General features: G+C 42.1%; 1 long non-coding RNA gene across 3 annotated transcripts in view; it reads left to right on the forward strand.

The window, feature by feature from the left end:
• LOC111861489 overlaps positions 1-19,628 on the forward strand; it is a 234,559-nt gene that overhangs the window by 101,192 nt on the left and 113,739 nt on the right. For all 3 annotated transcript variants that reach the window (XR_002842247.2, XR_004512690.1, XR_004512689.1), the window contains one exon: positions 7,408-7,583. This is a non-coding gene — a long non-coding RNA (uncharacterized LOC111861489). The remainder of the gene's footprint in view (positions 1-7,407; positions 7,584-19,628) is intronic.

The raw sequence follows: 19,628 nt of genomic DNA on the forward strand, positions 1-19,628 counted from the left end.
ACTTTACACAGTGAAAGTAAACGATATTGTAACACTCTGATTTCTTAAATGTAGTGGCAATTAATAAATTGTCATAAACTAACTAATAGTAGTAAACACTACTTGAGATTAGTGCACTAATTGTTTATTGCATTCAGTTACTTCCATAATACGACTTTCAGAACATTGCTGTGATTTATATTGAACTTGTTTTAAGCGTAATTAAGTGTAAATTGTCTTATCTCTCATTCATTCATTCATTCATTCATTCATTCATCAGTTAAAGTAATACCCCTTTGTTTCGCACTGGCCTCTTTTTCAGTTACGTAATCTTTTTTACACAGACGGTAGGACAGCTTGGGCGAGTGATCAGCCCGCCGCAAGGCCGTTACCTACAAACAGAATAAATGCACACATAAACATCCCTGCTTTGAGTGGGATTCGAGCCCACGAATCCAGCTCTCTAGCGAGAGAAGACAGTTCATGCCCTAGACCGCGCGGCTACTGTGATCGGCAGTAGCTTATCTTTACCACAAGCTGCCGTGAAATTACTAGTTAAGCTACAACAGGATAGGAATGACACGAAATTATTGTTACCAGAAGTCGGTCTGTATTCTCGCAAGTGCGATGACGACACAGCCTAGTTCATTCTTATGCGTCATGGTGCAACACATGCAGACCTATGAGCAGTGTTTCCTTATTTGTGTTATGGACGCGGAATTCTGGAACTGTCGGGAATGACAGAGGTCACAGGGGTGAAAATAACTCCCCAAATCAGTTAAGTCCGTTTGGTGATACAGTTATGGGATTTATGGTATTGATTCTGTTCAGGTTGTATGCAGTCCTGCACTAAAACTGAAAATGAATTGCTTGGCGCAAGGGGCTTTAATTTTGTTTCGCTGTTAACTACCGTGGTATCCAGTCTTTCCTCAATACAAACATATTCAGTTATGCCGATCGATGTAAGAGGGACACGGACGTCGAATTATCGAATGCAGTGATGATCCAAAGTCGCTAATTTTATAATCATACAAACATACCAGTAACATTTCACAAGGCCGCGCCATAGCTCAAGCTTTTAGTCTCTGGCTTCCCACCGCGGCGGCCCGGGGTATTTTTAATCATTTGAGTCGAATAAAAATTCTTGATTTCTTAGAGTTTTAGGTGATGTAATTTCATATGATACAACCTAACGTATTATCAACATATTAATTGATTTAGACCTAGTAATGGCGAAGCATTGATATCTTAAAATCGCGAAAAATTATATTACAATAAAATTCGTAAAGTAATTAAAATGTTGAAGTTACAGTTCAATTAAAAATATTCACAATTAACAATTTAGAACCTGACATTTAAATCCTATTTAGGCGTTCAGTTTTTCCCACAGAAAACACACTGCTTTTCCTTTACAAATATCATTTAGTAAGTGTTATTTGGTCCCACTCAGGGCATGGATGTTTGTGTGCGTTTTTCTGTGTTTGTGTACAGGTAGAGGCCTTGCGACGAGCTGATCACCCGCCCAAAGAGTCCTACCGAATGTGTAAGATCTAGAAAAGCGAAGTGAACGGAGAAGTTCATGGAGGTAGGCCTAGGCCCACTGGGGCTGTAGTGCCAAGGAAAAAAAAAGTGTTATTTAGAAAAAGACTCTTGTTTATTCTGATAATCACGCGAAGCTTATGATTATCGTCTGTGGACAAAATGCGAAGTAGGTTGAATGTTAAGTTATGTAGTACATATGGTAACCACTGCATTTTAAAGGGTTAATTTTGTAATGCAAAGTTAACAATTAACAATTTATATGGTACTATGAAGTATGCTATATTACAGATACTGTAAGGTAGCGGTGCCGGTCACGGTAGCCGAGCGGTCTAAGGCATGCGTCTTCGCTCGCTCGGAAGCCGCGATCGTGGGTTCGAATCCCACTCAGGGCATGGATATTTAGTTTGTGTGTGTGCGTTTTTCTGTGTTTGTGTACAGGTAGAGGCCTTGCGACGAGCTGATCACCCGCCCAAGGAGTCCTACCGAATGTGTAAGATCTAGAAAAACCGAAGTGAACGGAGAAGTTCATGGAGGTAGGCCTAGGCCCACTGGGGCTGTAGTGCCAAGGGGAAAAAAAAAGGTAGAGGTACACAACCCCTGAGCTACTTTCACGCAATGAAAAAGTGATAACAAAGTTTGCAGATAATCTGAAATTGCAGTTGTCCATCCACACAGTGAAATCGTTAGAAAATATAAACAAAATATAGTAATTCTGATGCGCTCGTCCCCTTTGTTTAATTATCTCGAAAACCACATGCCCTTCGGAAAACGTGCATCGCCCATAGTGCATGTGTTTCATTCTTTTCTACATTTGTCCTTCGAACATTTTTGCTTCGGTAAATAATTAGCGAGTTGCGTTAAAAATGTGCGCAGAGACGCATGCACGTCTTCATGTAAAGTGTCCGGTTGTTTCGTCAAATTTGGATGAAACTGGGAATGTTGCGATGCAATTTAATAAAATTCTCCAGTACCAAATTTCATTATAATTTTTCCAGCGGTTATCGAGTTGTTACTTGAGGACAGACAGATGACATGGCCAAGCAAATATGTGTACGTTTGAAACTTTTTATTGTGAACACACTAGAAATGGAAGTCGTAAGATATTTTGGACATACTGTGGCATGTAGAGCCGTTGCTAGGCAACGACCGCGAAATAAGCAGCTACACAATAGCCATTTCTATGTAATGGCTCTGTAAACAATGACAAGATAATGCCCGCAACAAGACACACGCGACAATAGAAGAGCTGTTACGAGAGGTGTTTTCTGTGCGATCCGTGCTAAGGCTAGATAGCGAGGGACAGTTGCCATTAGAGAAGAGTCTTGAGACCGCAGTGAGAAGAGTAGGAGGTTGGTGTGAGATGGCCGCCATCCTGGGATTTTGTGGAGTGGAGTTGAGAGTGCGGCAGTTGGAAGCCAGTTTGAGAGTTGCAATGAGATAGGTGACAGCCAGCAAGGACGTGAAGCCATTAACACAGAAATTGAGAGATCTACGGTGTTGGAAGCCGTTACCAGACAACCGGTGAATACGCAGCAGACTGAAGAGACTCAGTACGTGCTGTAGTCAATTGCAGAGTGTGTGCATTAGAGATAGTGCTATAGTTACTTGTAGTTACGTTCTGTCAGTGTTCAATAAATGCAATTACCAGTCGAAATCCCGTCTATAGTCACACACAGTTCAATTCAGTTTATTTATTTAAGCCCTTGCCAACAGCAAGTGGTCTATAACAGGCGAGCAATGAAAATGTTCGTAACAAAATCTAGCTAAAGCTAGAAGCAAAACTAAAACTAGACTACAGTTTAATCCTAGAAAATAAAATAGCACAGGTAACACGATAATGACGTAACTCAGTAAGATTAAGCAAAGGAAAATGTATCCTCAAAGGAGATGTTTTGTTTATTAACTCCCAGAAACTTTCTGTGTTTGCAGCTGTGACGCACCTAGTTAAAGGGCTAAGTCGTGAGACAGTACTGATGTTACAGCTTGGGAAGTCTCTAATTTGCTTAGTGATCAGCAGGATCCATAACAGAACAACCGTCAAGTTTGTTCTTGAAAACGTTAATATGAAATAATGCGCAAGATTTTTTTTTCGCCTGGAATAGAACGTTTTAAAATATAAATAATTCAACATTGATTCATAATTACAAAAAGAATTGGACTAAATAAATCGATTATAGCATAAATTTGTAAACTTTCCTTGTGTGTTTTCTAGCTTATTAGAATCTGCTGAAGTTAGGTTATTCCAGACGGCAGACGCGTGCTCAAGCTTTCAACGAAATAAGGTGATATAAAACTTTTAGACTATCCATAGAAAAAAAATTATATGTGATGAATTGAATTAGTCCTAGCAGCTTTAGTTCCTGAGGATGTAAGGAGTTAACATGACGATGAAAATGCAGGCTGCTTTCTAACATAAGCCCAAGATCATTTACACAGTCAGTTCGTACGATTCACAGATCACGCAAAAAGCAATTAAATTGGATACTGTTGGTATCAGATGTTACTGGTTCTACCGTCTCACGTGCAACACGTCTTTCTATAAAACTTTTTAAATTCACTTTAAAAGTTGTTCACGTCACGCACATACTGTTATTTTACGAGTTAAAAGAATTATATTTGTTTTGAATATGTTTTCGTATAATTTTCAATACACCACTTCTGCACAGAATCTATGTCGGATTGTAGTAATTAACAATCTTTAGCAGACTTTATGATGAGAAATATTTTTTAAACATCAGCAAATAGCAGAAATTCGTAAAAGTGTATTTTGGCCCATAAATCATTGATAAAAATATTGATCAACAGAAGTCCCAAAGTGGAGCCTTGTGGCACCCATGACAGCACTGGAAAGGGTGAGAATGCCTTCCCTAAAGTGCGAACAACAAATTCTGGATGATAAGTAACTTTGGAATCGATTAATATAAAGATCAGAGAGCCCAAAATTACTGAGTTTATGTAACAAAAGAGTATGGGGCACTTCATTTAAGGCTTGGCTGAAATCAAAATAAATTGACTCGGTCTGTCCATATGACCTGACAGAAAATGTGGTAAGAGTTGAAGTAAGTAAATTGAAGAAAGCAGTCTTCTGGGATGTGGCGCCGTGTAGATAGTCTGTTAACCGACGTTTCGGAGGAACGTATCGCCCCCATCTTCAGGGTAGGAGAAAAGAAATCCGAGAGCGAACCAGCGTGAGCAGGTGCAACAGTCTGTCTTCGCTCGCTCGAACGCTGGGATCGTGGGTTCAAATCCCATATAAGGCATGGATGTCTGTATGCGTTTTTTTCCATGTTTGTGTTGTTCTGTGTGTAGGTAGCGGTCTTGCGACGGGCTGATCCCCCGTCTGAGGTGTCCTGCTGACTGTGTATGTAGGATTAAGGGACTGAAACAGCGGCCAAGATCTAATAAAAAGGACCGTAGAGCTATAGATAGATAGATAGGTAAGTAGATAGATACATGTTTATTGTATATACTTGCTGAGCTGTAACTATCCACTAAAACGAACCTATATATAAAAAATATATTGTATTACACAGAAAAATTCGGATCGAATTAATTGTGTAAGTTGAGGGCTTGCTGTAATTTGTGTGTTTGTCGAAGGTACAGGAAACAGGCTTTAATAGCTGTCAACATCGGCCGTGGTTTCTCTGACCCTCAATTTCCCATAAAGTCTTGATCTTGTTATGCGTTGTTTTATCAGCAACTTAACCGACGCGGTTGGCGAGGCATTGCTGTAAACCAGCGCTGTCCAACGTTCTTATGTACTCGGGCACAATTCACTGATGCCTATGGAGGTGCGGGCGCCACCACACACTACTACTACTAGTTCAGAAATGTCTCTTGTCTTACAATTTGAATTAATATTAAAAATCGGCTCAATTATATGTGGTTACGGAGGGCGCCAGAAAAATATACCGCGGGCGCCGCGTTGGACAGGGCTGCTGTAAACCATTTTGTGTGGCACTGTACGCTCACAGTTTGCCATTGTAGTGCGTAAAGATCCCCAACACAGTGCCGCAGGATGTAAATTCTCTGGAGCCTAGCAACAGACGGGCGGCACGTGCGAGTTGTGGGCGTAGCCGCGCTGCGCAGATATTTTCCCGGTATTCCACGCACCTTGCTTCCCTTCCGCCGCCGCTGTTCAGCGATGCATTCGAATTTTGGCATTTAAAGCAGACAGTTTTTGATGTGTCTGTACACGAAGTATAAAAGGCGCAAGTTGGCGGTGGTCAAGTTTAGGACAGTTAAAGTAACTCAGCTGCCGTTATGGCATAAGCTATGTTAAGATAAAGTAGCATCTGCTTTTCACGTCCTGTGTACATCGTTTTCACAACGAAAATTATATCGTATATTACGTATACTTTTAAAACGAAATGTGTACACGTATATGTATACGTAAGGTATATATAAAGCGGCCTCCGTAGTCTAGGGGTAACGTTCCCACCTCATGACTCAAGGTACGCGGGATCAAACCCGGCGGAGGTCGTGGAATTTTTAAGGGCGGAAAAATTCAGGGAACAAGTCCTCCGGGAGGGACTTTAAGCCGTGTGCCCCGTGTCGTAGATTTACGGCACGTAAAAGAACCTCATGCCTCTAGGAGGCCTCTGAGCAAAATTAGGCCAAAAATTTTCCCGCCCACATAGTTTCCAATGCCTCCGGTAGATGGGGAAGTATTAGGTACCACTGCCAGAGGAGGGACGACCTCGCTGACAAGAAAGGGACTAATCATTAGATACCACTGCCATGTAGAGGGTAGAAACCTCGCTGGCAGAAAGGGACTTATAGCGAGCACCAGTATCGGTAGGGGATGGAGACGGTAGAAATTAAAAAGGGGGATGCACAATAGACTATCAGTTGCGGTGCATGGGGAACCCCACCCCCTCAATACTGAATCACTGAAGGTATATATATATAATGCGTTCATTAGCCATGGGTGATCCAACATATTACAGCACATGGAAATAAATATATCTAATCCTAAAAATAACAACAAATAATCGCATATTTCAGATATGTCGATGACATAATATACGGCCAAAACAAAACAAACAGAAGAAACACTCATCGAATTCAACAACTTAAACTATCCGTAAAGTTTACTATAAAAATAGCTACATGAAGAGAGGGACTTCTTAGATCTCACAATACATCGCAAAGACAAAAGGTTTAAATTGTCAATATGTAGGAAACCCTTACAGACGGATAAGATAATAGCCAGTGGCTCTTGCCATCCGTATGAACACAAGCTCTCAGGTACTAACTACCTACTAAATCGGTTTAGCCACATGTCCAATAAGCAAAAGAGCACAAGAGACAGAAACACCATTAAAAACACACTACGAAATAATGAATATAACATAAACCTAATCGAAAAACCACGTCCACAACCACGAAAACAAAACATACAGACTCACCCCCAGCACCACAAAAAAATGGGCCACTTTTACATATTGATGCAAAGAAGCAAGATGAATTACCGAGCTTTTTAAAAACACGCGAATAAAAATAGCGTCACGCACACAAAACGCAGTGCAAAACATATTCAAGCACCATACACAAACAGATAAATATAACTATCGACATTTATCAAACGAAATGCCTAGGCTGCCCCATTAAAATAAATGGGGCAAAATATGATGGTGCTATTATTGTAATAAACATTCTTGAATATCTACCGGTTAGAATAATTTTGTATCGTGAATGATAAATGCCTTCATAAAAAGGAAGGTGATCGGAGAGTACGGCACAAAGGGATGCACTACTACACACACCCTGATATTTATTAGCGGTGTCTGTTGATTCCCATGTTTCAAAACTGCCCTCTTTTAAAGCGCTTTTCCACTGGGCATAAAATATTGTTATTGAAATATGTGTATTTCCTTATTACAGGGAAGAAAATCCTCAACTTTGACCTCTGCTCACGTCCAGTGCAGTCAATTCTGCCTGTCTCCTACCTCCAGAAATATGTTTTCTGATTTATAACGCCCTGCCATGAAAATCGTACTTCCGAGGAACGAAAGGCGCCGAGACGCCACGAATTCTGCCAGGAAGAATAACATTTCAAGGTAAGGCAGATGTGTGATTCATTTATTTCGTATGTCTAGACATCAGTTTATACCGGTAATTTGATACGATGCGATACTAGGAACAATTCGACATCAATACGAGAGTTTCATATACTCGTATTATGCTAGAAATAAAATTTTAAAATTATTGGTTCAGCTTCACTGGAGTTTTGGACTCTGCACGCAGCATGTATTCCTTTGTAATTTTAATTGATTCCTAATTTAGTCACATCGCAGACAGTTAAGAATGTGATTAATTTTGTTAACAGCTTGAAAAATCAGGTGAACAGTTCTAGTCTCCTGTACGTTTTAATTTCGTTGAATACATTTTAGATGAATAATGAATATTAATGAATAAGCAGATACTTCGTGCATTACGTTTTAGCAAATTATTGCTTCCCTCTTATATATTTGTTTTCCTATGTTACATAGGAATTGTCGTTAATCCAGTAATTTCAACTGGTTATCATGTCTCTTCCGTATTGCAATGTGTCTCTTATTACGCCAAAAGTTTAAATGTATTAGCTGCGGCAGTCCGAGGAATTTCATTATGAAACTTTTTTTCAGTTCAATTATTGTTACAGTGTTTGTGTGTACTCTGAAAAGTCAGTATGTTACCTAACTGTTCGCCTAGAAGTCAGTAGTACAGTTATTATTAATAACTATTATATTATACTTTATATTACTTAAAATTTATTTTTGCCTGAAATGTGTCTTGGAATCTCAGTTCAGTCCTTCATATAGCAATTGAAAATATGCTTTCAAAATTATAAACCGTATAAAACGGATTTACATATTTTTGTATCAGTATTAACAGGGCCGCGCCATAGCTCAAGCGGTTAGTCGTTGGCTGCCCACCGCGGCGATCCGGGTTCGATCCCGGGTCTGGCCAAGCGGGATTTGTGGTGGACAAAGTGTCCCTGGAGTGGGGTTTCTCCTAGTACTTCGGTTTCCCCTGCCAGTCTTCATTCCACCAAATTCTCCATCATCATATCACCCGGGGCAGGCTACAATAGGCAAATCAGTGGCCGCCGTGCCGAGTGGACTCAGCTGGACTCCACCCCCCACTAGCGAATTTTTTTAATCAGTATTAACAAGATTTTTTTCCCCCTTGGCACTACAGCCCCAGTGGGCCTAGGCCTACTTCCATGAACTTCTCCGTTCACTTCGGTTTTTCTAGATCTTACACATTCGGTAGGACTCCTTGGGCGGGTGATCAGCTCGTCGCAAGGTCCCTACCTGTACACAAACACAAAAAAACGCACACACACAAACTAAACATCCATGCCCTGAGTGGGATTGGAACCCACGATCCCGGTTTCCAAGCGAGCAAAGACAGTACATGCCTTAGACCGCAATATAATTGCAGTATAATTCTCTAGTTATGCGTCTATAATCGCAAAGCTACGAAGAACTGTAGCGGTTATTGTCAACAACCTTTCCTACAGTACGAAATCCCAGACTTGCCCCTAGGCCCTATAAGCTTACCAGGTTTTGGGAGCCAATGTAAGTGTTAGTGAACTGTGCAATTTCCCGGTAAGTTCTTGTAGAGAGTTTGGTGTGAAACCCTGCGCGCCGCGCGCCGCGCGTCAGCCTGACTGGTGATGGAAGTTACGCAGGTAGGTCACTGACCACTGTTGCATCTCTTCTGCGCAGCTCATCTAGAGCGAATTCAGGATGGCTACCGCTGCTTCTGTTGCAATACAGGTCATGTTACTCAAGAGAAAGTTGGTAGAAACTTGTTATTGCCTTAATGCAAGCCGCCTCTATACTTCGGAGTGTCCTGAACTGAGGTGATTATGTAGAGCATGATTGTATGTAACAGCAATTCTCAAATCAGGCATGGTCACGACTTCACAACTTTTCGTACAACCAGTTCCAAAAGACATTGTTTTCCAGTAAGTAAATAGAATTATTTATTGCAACAGGGAAATTCATTTTAATGAATAAAATGATTTATCATTATTGAAACTAAGGCAAATTACGATAAATGATACAAACTCCGTCCTAAGTGCAAACAGTATATTTATATATATGTCTTTGATCTTGTGTTTTCTACACTACATGTTTCGGCCTCTATCGGCCATCATCAGGTGTATACTCTTAACGTCGCTGCCACACTGAACCCAGTCTAAAACTTAACATTTACAAACACAATGTCACATTCTTCGTATTATCAACATCTACATCGTTGATATGTGTCTGGTATGTATGTACAAATAACAATATACACACATAAGAAAATATTACGTACAGAAAATATTACGTACATAAAATAATAATACGAATATTTGTATATTACAGATAACACCTGTACAGTGTGAAAACAAGAACTAGCCGCTCCAGCACTTAGACATAGGGCGAGTAACCCTAAGAATTTTAAATTTTAAATTTAAAATTTAGAGAAAATTTTAAAAGGTTTTAAAAACATCATAACTAAAGATTTTTAGAGTGCTACTACAAGAATATCGGGTGCGACGTGTGCAACATAATCTACATACCAGACACATATCAACGATGTAGATGTTGATAATACGAAGAATGTGACATTGTGTTTTTAAATGTTAAGTTTTAGACTGGGTTCAGTGTGGCAGCGACGTTAAGAGTATACACCTGATGATGGCCGATAGAGGCCGAAACATGTAGTGTAGAAAGAACAAGATCAAAGACATATAAATGTATATTGTTTGCACTTAGGACGGAGTTTGTATCATTTATCGTGTAGAGTGCAACAGGATGCTTAAATATAATATTCTAAGGCAAATTATTTAAAGTGAAAGCATGTTTACATTGTTCAAGTGTGCGGTGTGAATTTACTAAGTAATTTGTAACAATAAAATGCGTGGTAAATTGTAATTAAAACAGTCAGTAGTATTTTTCGGGTTTATGTCATATACCAAAGATAAATACCAGTTAACACAAGGCAAAGCGTGTTTTAAATAAGTTCATGGAGCATAATCATTCCTGATAAACCAGTAGTCGCGTAACTGGTCACCAGTTCTCCCGCTATTATGGACCCCGAAGGTTTGCTGCCATGTTCACGAGAGGCCCCTATATTGATCCCCGTTTTGAGTCAACACCCTCATATCCATTTTTTAGAATCCGTTTTACGTAAAATTGTCGTCCCATCTGCGATTATGTTTCCCAAATAATATCCTATTTTCAGACTTATTAAAATTATTTTATGCATTTCTTCTCTCTCCTGTGCTATAGGTCCCATTAAATTTTATCCTTTTTTATATACGGCGCTTTTTTTTTAATTCGCTTAGTGGGCGGTGGAGTCCAGCTGGGTCCACTCGGCGCGGCGGTCACTGATTGGCCTATTGTAGCCTGCCCCGGGTGATTATGATGATGGAGAATTTGGTGGAATGAAGATTGGCAGGGGAAACTGAAGTACTCGGAGAAAACCTGCCCCAGCGCAACTGTGTCCACCACAAATCCCACTTGACCAGACCTGGGATCGGGAAGCCAGCGACTAACCGCTTGGGCTGTGCCGCGGCCTATACATAGCTGTCTCTTAATGTTGTGAAACTGTGCTCTGATGTAGACCTCTCCTGTTTATTCTCCAATTATCCCCTAATTTTGAGCCCCTATGCCTTACCATTCCCATGCTTTCAGTAGCGCAGAATGTTGGGTTACTAATGGGAATCATTCCGCCGAGCAACCCATGATGTGCTGTCGCAGAAGTCTTGAACAGTATGGAATAACTTCAGTTGACAGGAACTTCGATGTCCAGAGGTGAATCTGTCCCAAGAAAGTTATGACTTCACTTCACTTCAAGGCCATTACCATGAATGGCGTCCTAATGGAAATCTATCAAAGCCTACACGAAATTTAAGCAGGTATATGGCTGTGCTTCGGCATGTACTGTCTTCGCTCTTTGGAAACCGGGATCGTGGTTTCGAATCCCACTTAGGGGATGGATGTTTAGTTTGTGTGTATGCGTTTTCTGTGTTTGTGTACAGGTAGAGGCCTTGCGACGAGCTGATCACCCGCCAAAGGAGTCCTGCCGAATGCGTAAGATCTAGAAAAACCGAAGTGAACGGAGAAGTTCATGGAGGTAGGCCTAGGCCCACTGGGGCTGTAGTACCAAGGGGGGGGGGAAATATGGCTGTGCTTCAAGCTGTGATGGATCATAAATTATTTGCTATAGTAAAATTAACGCGTAATACAAACTCCATGGAGCACGGTCCTTCTGGAGAAGCTAACAATTGCTCAGCTAGTCAGACTGCCCGCATTTTATGGAACCCGTGTTCACAAGAACTGGCCGTTATTCTCAGCCAAATGAATTCAGTCCACAACCTCCTATCATATTCCTTTAATGTCCATTTTTATATCATTCTCACATCTACCCCTAGATCTCCCAAGTGGTCTCTTTCCTTCATGTACTCCGACCAGAACTTTGTATTAATTGTCTTTGTTTCCATGTGTGCTACATGCCGTGCCAATCTCATCATCCTAATATTTGGCGAGATATAAAAAGTATGAAGCTCCTCATTACACATTTCGATTCTGTCTCCTGCCGGTGGCTGCCTCCGTCCCCTTTACCTACGTAATTACCCTTCCAATTTTCAGAACATGTTTAATAATTTTTATGGGAATTCGATGGTGCTTAGATACAGACACAAAATTTAATTTTTTTTTCTGCCGTTAATTCTATATGGACCTTCTCTGTGGTCTAGTGGTCAGAGTTCCTGGCTACAGATCCTGATGTCCCGGGTTCGATTCCCGGAGCTACAAGATTTTCTGAGAAGTAATGGGTCGGGAACGGGATCCACTCAGCCTCGTGAGGATAATTGAGGAGCTACTTCAATGAAATAGTGGCTCCAGTCTAGAAAACCGAGATTAACTTCTGTGGGGATCCGTTGCGCTGACCACTCAACACCCTCTATCCGCTGAAGTTGGTACTAACTTCGCCGACAAGCGGCAGTCCCTCGGTCGGTATAGTTCGCTTGCGGACTACAGGCCACGGAGTTTGTTTTGTTGATTCTATATGATGGAGAATTCATGATTACCGACAAGAGTTAGACACCCAAGTGCCGAAATAGGCCAGTCTAACCGAGATAAAGATATAGACTGTTATTACTGTGTATCTAAAGAGCGCATAGTACCAATAGAGGGAATTATAGATTAATGATACCGTGTCTGATATGTTTACGGATGTTACGCCGTTCGGACATTTGAGGAATATCTTCTGTTCGGAATTGTTTTCGCCATGTTCTTCCAGGCGAATGTAAGTACAAAAAAACAAACTCCGTGATTTTAGTCCGCAAGCTAACTATACCGACCGAGCGACCTCCGCTTGTCGGCGAAGTTTTGTGCCAATTTTTACGGATAGAGAGTGTCACGTGGTCAGCGCAACGAATCCCCATGGCCGTTAATTTCGGTTTTCTAGACCGGAGCCGCTATTTCCTTGAAATAGCTCCTCTTATCCTAACGAGGCTGAGTGAACCCCGTTCCAGACCCAGTACTTCTCAGAAAAAAAAAATCTGGGTAGTGCCGGGAATCGAATCCAGACCCTGAATCTGTTGCCAGGATCTCTGACCACTAGACCACAGAGGCGGGCCGAATTGTGTCGAAATGTACTACGATATCTTGCCCCTATAATGCCCATATCGTCACACGTAGGTTCAAAATTTATATAAACAATAGGAGACGGTTTATGATTGGCTGTGCGTGTTACTCGTGGGATGTGAAGGCGCAGTTACTCTCATTGTCTCACAGGTGGCGTTGTAATCAGTGGCCTCGGCCCATCAATCGCCAACGCATGTGCGGTGTGAAAGAATACGAGTGAAAGGATGGGAAAGATGAAAGTTCGAAAGTTTATATAAGAAATTAAAGAGACTCCCCCCGTTGAATCCTCAACGGGCATTTTCCACTAGACAAGTTTGCCTACAATTTTCATATACAGAAAAAAAGTGCCGAGGCCGACCATTCCAACTGAGCGTAGCAGCATTCCTACTACGTGTCTGGGGGGTCCTGAGTCTGATTCTCTGCCCTGAGGGGTCTACTATTCTGACAGTATTTTCCTCAGTCCCTATATAAAATCACTGGGATTTTTCACAAAATAGAACATCGCTGGTTCCTTCTAGATTCTTGACAGTTAAGCATTCATTTTCATCCACATTTTACGCTGAAAGCGTCATGAAAGTCCGCGTCATAGCTCAAGCGGTTAGTCGCTGGCTTCCCATCGCGGCGGCCCAAGTTCGAGCCCGGATCTGGTCAAGTGGGATTTGTGGTGGACAAAGTGGCGCTGGACAGGTTTTTTCCGGGTACTTCGGTTTCCACTGCCAATCTTCATTCTACCAAATTCTCCATGATTCTGCCATTGTTAGGTCCTGGCCTCTTATTCATTTCCGTAATAATTTTTCACAGAGAGTAGGACTCCTTAGACGAGTAATCAGGCAGTCGAAGGCCGCTACTTACACACAGGACAACACAAACAGAATAAACGCACACAGATATCCGTGCCTTGAGTGGGATTCTAACCTACGATCGCAGCGACCGAGCGATCGAAGACAGTTCATGAATTAGACCGCGCAGCTGCTGTGACCGGCCTGATACTACATTGGCTGAACTAAGTGGCAGCTCCTATGTGGTACAGAGGAAAGTGAAATTTGTCCCTGTGCTTAAGTAACTAAGCACTACGTCATTAAGGCGTATGTGGGAGCGAATGTATAGATCCACGTTTTCTTGACCTCGGCATTAGTAGGAGGTGAGTGGTCATCTTCACGCCCCGGCCTCTCTACCCCGGAAAAAGTACCACCGTTACTCATTGGAAAGGTGGCTGGGTTGACCCCAGAATCGGTCTGGACGACGTGAAGAAAATTCTTCACCCTACTGGGACTCGAACTCCGACCCCTCTGTAGTTCATCCCGTAACCAGTCGCTATACTGATTTCATCATCCCGGTGCCATAGAGGAGAATACTAAAAATAATTTTAAACACACAGGTTGTGAGTGTGGACTGCAGTTAACCTGAACGCTGTGATTCAGAGTTATTATTCATCTGAACGGCGTTATGGTTCAATCCAGAGCAGAAGTTAACAAGCAGAATTTTTTATTTGCGTCGTGATATGAGCGTGGCTAGACAGGCTGCGCTAGACGCAGCAAGGTCGCGCGCGGGCCGCCTCCGGCTCGTGTAAGCAGAAACTTAATCCAAGGGCAGGAGCACTGCCATGCATGTGTATATGCAGTATCTGGAACAGACGCATCGTCCGCCGCGGAGGCTCGCGTGTACGAAGTTCCACGTGCACACGTAGTAGTTCAGGAACTTCGTGGTCTGCTATAGACAAGATATCAATAATTTAAGGCTCACAAGGGAAGGTGTAGTCGGAATTAGTGAAAAGTGCGAATTATAGACCATAAAAGGCCAAGCAATGCCTGCCAAAAAACTATCCCTGTAAGAGGCCGTGGAGGCCCATAGGGTTGTCAAATGTCGAGGCTTCTACAATTTCTAGACATTCGGCTCACAGATGGCGGTAAAGCTGTCAGCCTTACGCACCGGCCGCCCTTTACTCCCAGGAAGATTCCTGGTACTCATTTCTGTTAGAGGCTGAGTCGACCCCAGGGTCATAGTGAGGCTCGAAGGATTAGGTCAATTAAAAAAATCCAATGACCACATCGGGAACCGAACCCACGACCTTCCGGTGTATAGCATAGTGCCTCAACCAACTATGCAACCACGTGCCTCCATATTTTCATCCACCTGCGCGTTGCGGCCTAGTTGGCCTTCCTCAAGTCATAATACTTCGTTTTTCACTTAACTGTCTTTTCTAACCGTTGGGCAAATTTACGTTATATTCTGTACTTACGAGTTACAAGAGGCCAATAAAGCCAATTACCAAACCAAATTCCATGTCTAGTCACTAACATGTGACACTATTGTCACGCAATCCATGTACTTAATTGAGCACTACGTCGTGTGGGAGTATGGAGAAGTGGAGGTATAGCTCCACCATTCTCAACTTCTCCACTTGATGGAGGTGAGTGGTCAGCATCGCATTACATCCAGGGAAACAGCTCGCGGTAGCCATTGTATAGGAGGCTGGGTGAGACCCAGATCCGGTTTGCATGTAGTGGAGAGCCTTTGGCCCCCGCTAGGAATCGAACCTCGATTCCTCCGTCGGCAAGCCAGTAGCATAGCAGCTATCCCTACTGAGGTACCCCGGATCGTTACACAGGGAGGTTCTTACCTTTGTTAACCGGTTAACCTGATGGCCGATAGCGTTCGGAATTTAGGGTAGTTATACATTTTATGGACCGTTTACAGCATTACGTTTCACTGCAAGCAGTGCGGTTCGTGGGTGGGAATTTGTTTATGATTTGTCAGCAGTGAGCGTCCGTTTTCAGCTCCATTAGCCGTTCGTTCTCACTTATAATTAGTGAGTAATGTGGTACGTCATGGTGCGGTATACTTCAAAGCAACGTGTATTTCTGTAAGACATCTACATGAAATACGTATCTACTAAAAACTGTCGGGGAAAATTTCGACATACATTTCGTGATGAAAGAGTTCCCAGCAGACAAGCAATTCACAATTTGGTGAATAAACTTAGATGAAAGGGACTCTTAATGGAAAAGGAACAAAACATAAGCGCCGGGTGCTTACTGAGGAAAGGTTAAATGACATAAAAGCCAGACTTGATTATGCACCTATGAATGAATGTATAAGGGGTGGGCCTTCTCGGCCCTTGCACCGCGACCTACAGTGATCTATTGTGCTTATTATACACCTATAATATCACTGAAACATCTAGTTCAAAATTTGGTCAGTTTAGCGCAAGAAGGGCAATACAATTGCTGAAGCTTAGACCCTATAAAACAACAGCAAGCCGCGTGATCCGGCTAGCAGGGTTAATTTCTGCAGTTGGTTTTCGCAGCCTGTCGCCGAAGGTGAGATCGATCCTCAGTCGAAATTTTTTCCTGATGAAGCGTGGTTTCACTTGCAGGGGATACATAAATACGCAAAATAATCGCTACTGGAGCTCACAGAATCCACGTCTAACCCACGAAGTCCCGCTCCATCCAGTGAAAGTTGGTGTCTGGTGCGCTGTAAGCGCAAGAAGGTTGTTGTGCTGTGTTTTGTAACGAAACAGTTAATTGCGAAAGATATGTACAGGTCATTCTCGGGCAGTTCTTTCCAGAGTTAACAGAAGAAGAGAGACTCTGTGACTGGTTTCAGCAAGGCTCAGCTACTGCCCACACTGCACGTACGAGTATGTCTATGCACGAAATATTCGGGGACAGTTCACCCGATCTTAATCCTTGTGAATTTATCTTCTGGGGTTGTTTGAAGGACAAAGTTTACAGCAGTAATCCCCTAACGGAAGATCTAAAAGAAAGTATTCGTACGGAGACTGCAAATATTCCTGCAGAACAGCTTCAGAGGGTAGTTAAGAATCCCTTCCGCCGGAGAGAGGGATGTCTACTTGTAGAGAGACAGCATGTTCAACATCCCCTGTCATCTGTGAAGGGTAACTACTTTATTCCAAACGTTAGCGGCAAACGGCCATATTGATTCATTGGAAAAATTCGTATACGCGCCTCGCAGCCCGCGGTGCACCGGCCTCCGTTAAACGCAAAGCTGTGAACCGTTCAACAAACCTAACAAAGGTTAACATACATACACCACTGAACTGCAGTACTAGTAAAATTGGATACAATACTATTAATTATATAAAACACTTGACCTAAAATACAATAAATCAGATTTTATAAAACAGAAGTTATAGTATAAAACAAGAATAAATTTGTTAGATTGATGTTTTATATCATCGAATCAGTCGTTGGTTTTGTAATTTCGTTGCGTTCCCACGGACAAATTGGAATATTGTATATTTTTTTTTTGTATATAAGATTGTATAGGAGGCTCGTGATGTAGATGCAGTAAATTAATGTTAATTGTTTAGTCGGTGCCTCATCTTACAAAGTATTGTCCGTTCTGTAGGGAATGTAAACAACGACTCAATTGTAATTGATACGCCATTTGTGTACTTATAGGCAAACGTTTTTGTCGGTTAGGCTAAAGAAGTCGATTCTTAACATGGGAAAGTGTGGAATTCTTCGGTTGACTTCAAACAGTCTCAAACGAATCACAACTTGAAGAGTGCATCAATTATCACATACCGGACTCCTGTGTTTTCTGTGATTTTCTTCAGCTTGCCTCTTTCCCGAGGGAGGTATATGGATTGTAGTTCCAGCACACAAGATAGCTAATCTCATCATCTAATCCCTTTGTGTAGAGCTGGTAACTTCTGGTATTACGTCATTCTAGTGCCGCACTTGCCAACCCCCATTCATCTGAGAAACACTGGCGTGGTGAAATCGTTCACTCTCTTGCATATGTTAACCACGGGTCGAGAGCGAGTATTTGTATTGACCTTACAGGTATAAAAACATCCTATTGTATTAATGTCTCTTGAATCAAGTGGCTTGACTGTTATTTGATCTGTAAATTGGATAACCGCAGACATGGTTACTTGCCGGTTACAGACAAAGGCAACATGTGTGAACTTATCTGGAGACCCTCACCTTCCTCGCACATTCTTGTACGAGCACCTGCTGACAGGTGTTACATATACCCGCTGCTAACCTTCTTCCCTGAGGCGTCAGGTGGCAATACTCGCAGCTGCAATTTTCGTTTATGTCCTGTCTGTAAATGATGCTGTTTTCTGTTTCGATATAGCGATACTTCTACTGTGTCGTTTAGTGGGTTAGATGTCATGTTTTCAAATTTACTCTGAGGATTGAGTCGTCCAGAAATTGATCTGATGTTTCAAGAAGGTTCCCGCTAAGCCGGATTAGTCTGGGACAGAGTTAGGCGACGTTTCACACAGGTTTGCCACTGCCCTTAATGACTATCTGTGGCTCTACAGCCCTTTTTTCAGTTTCTTGATCTTTTTACATAGTCGGTAGGAATCCTTGGACGGGGATCAGCCCGTCGCAAAGACCGCTACCTGAACACAGGACAACACAAACACAGAATAAACGCACACAGACATCCATGCCATAAGTGGGATTCAAAACCCACGACCCCTGTGTATGAGCGGACGAAGACAGTCCATGCGTTAGACCGCGCGGCCACTGATCAGTGCCGAACGCAATACATTTTAAAAAATTACTACACCACGTGTTGAACAATCTATTAATTGAAAATCAAACGTTGTATAAAAATGTAATGTTAAAGGAGGTGCAAAGAAAAGCCCGCAAAAGATGGCAACACACCAGATCCGACTCTGACCGAAAAATATTCAACAAAAAAGCTAAAGACCTAAAAAATCTACTTCATCACCTCAAAAACGAACATATCCAGGCGCACCTCAAAGGATTAACCGCAACCGACACCACCAACTACTCACTCTTTAAAGCAACACGGAAACTGAACAGACCTCAGGAATTAGTACCACCACTGCAAACTGCCGACGGAAACTGGGCACGAAATAACCAAGAGAAGGCCACAACATTCGCCACACATCTCTCCAAAGTGTTCCAACCATATGGCCCTAAACTTACACCAGTTGAAGAAAATGAAATCCATAATTACCTTGACGCTCCCTATCAGATGCATCAACCTATGCGCAATTTCAAATACAAAGAGGTCGAGTCAATCATCAAAAAGGATCTAAATCCAAAGAAAGCTCCTGGATTTGATTTAATCACAGGGAAAGTCTTAAAAGAAATTTCGAAAACATGCATCCAAAAAATAACGCATATATTCAATGCTGTGTTAAGACTAGAATACTATCCATCACTATGGAAAGTATCACAAATCATTATGATCCCAAAACCTGGAAAAAACAAAACAGAAGTCACATCCTACAGACCAATAAGCTTGATCCCAGTCCTCTCTAAAGTACTGGAAAAATTACTCCTGAAACGACTTAATCCGGTATTGGAAGCCCAAAGCTTAATCCCTAAACATCAATTTGGATTCAGAAACAGACACGCCACCACAGAACAAGTCCATAGGGTGGTCAACACAATCAACAAAGCTCTCGAAGCAAAACGCTACTGCTCAACAGTGTTCCTTGACATCAGTCAAGCT

Source organism: Cryptotermes secundus, unplaced genomic scaffold (assembly GCF_002891405.2).
Source record: "Cryptotermes secundus unplaced genomic scaffold, Csec_1.0 scaffold793, whole genome shotgun sequence".
NCBI classification, from domain to species: domain Eukaryota; kingdom Metazoa; phylum Arthropoda; class Insecta; order Blattodea; family Kalotermitidae; genus Cryptotermes; species Cryptotermes secundus.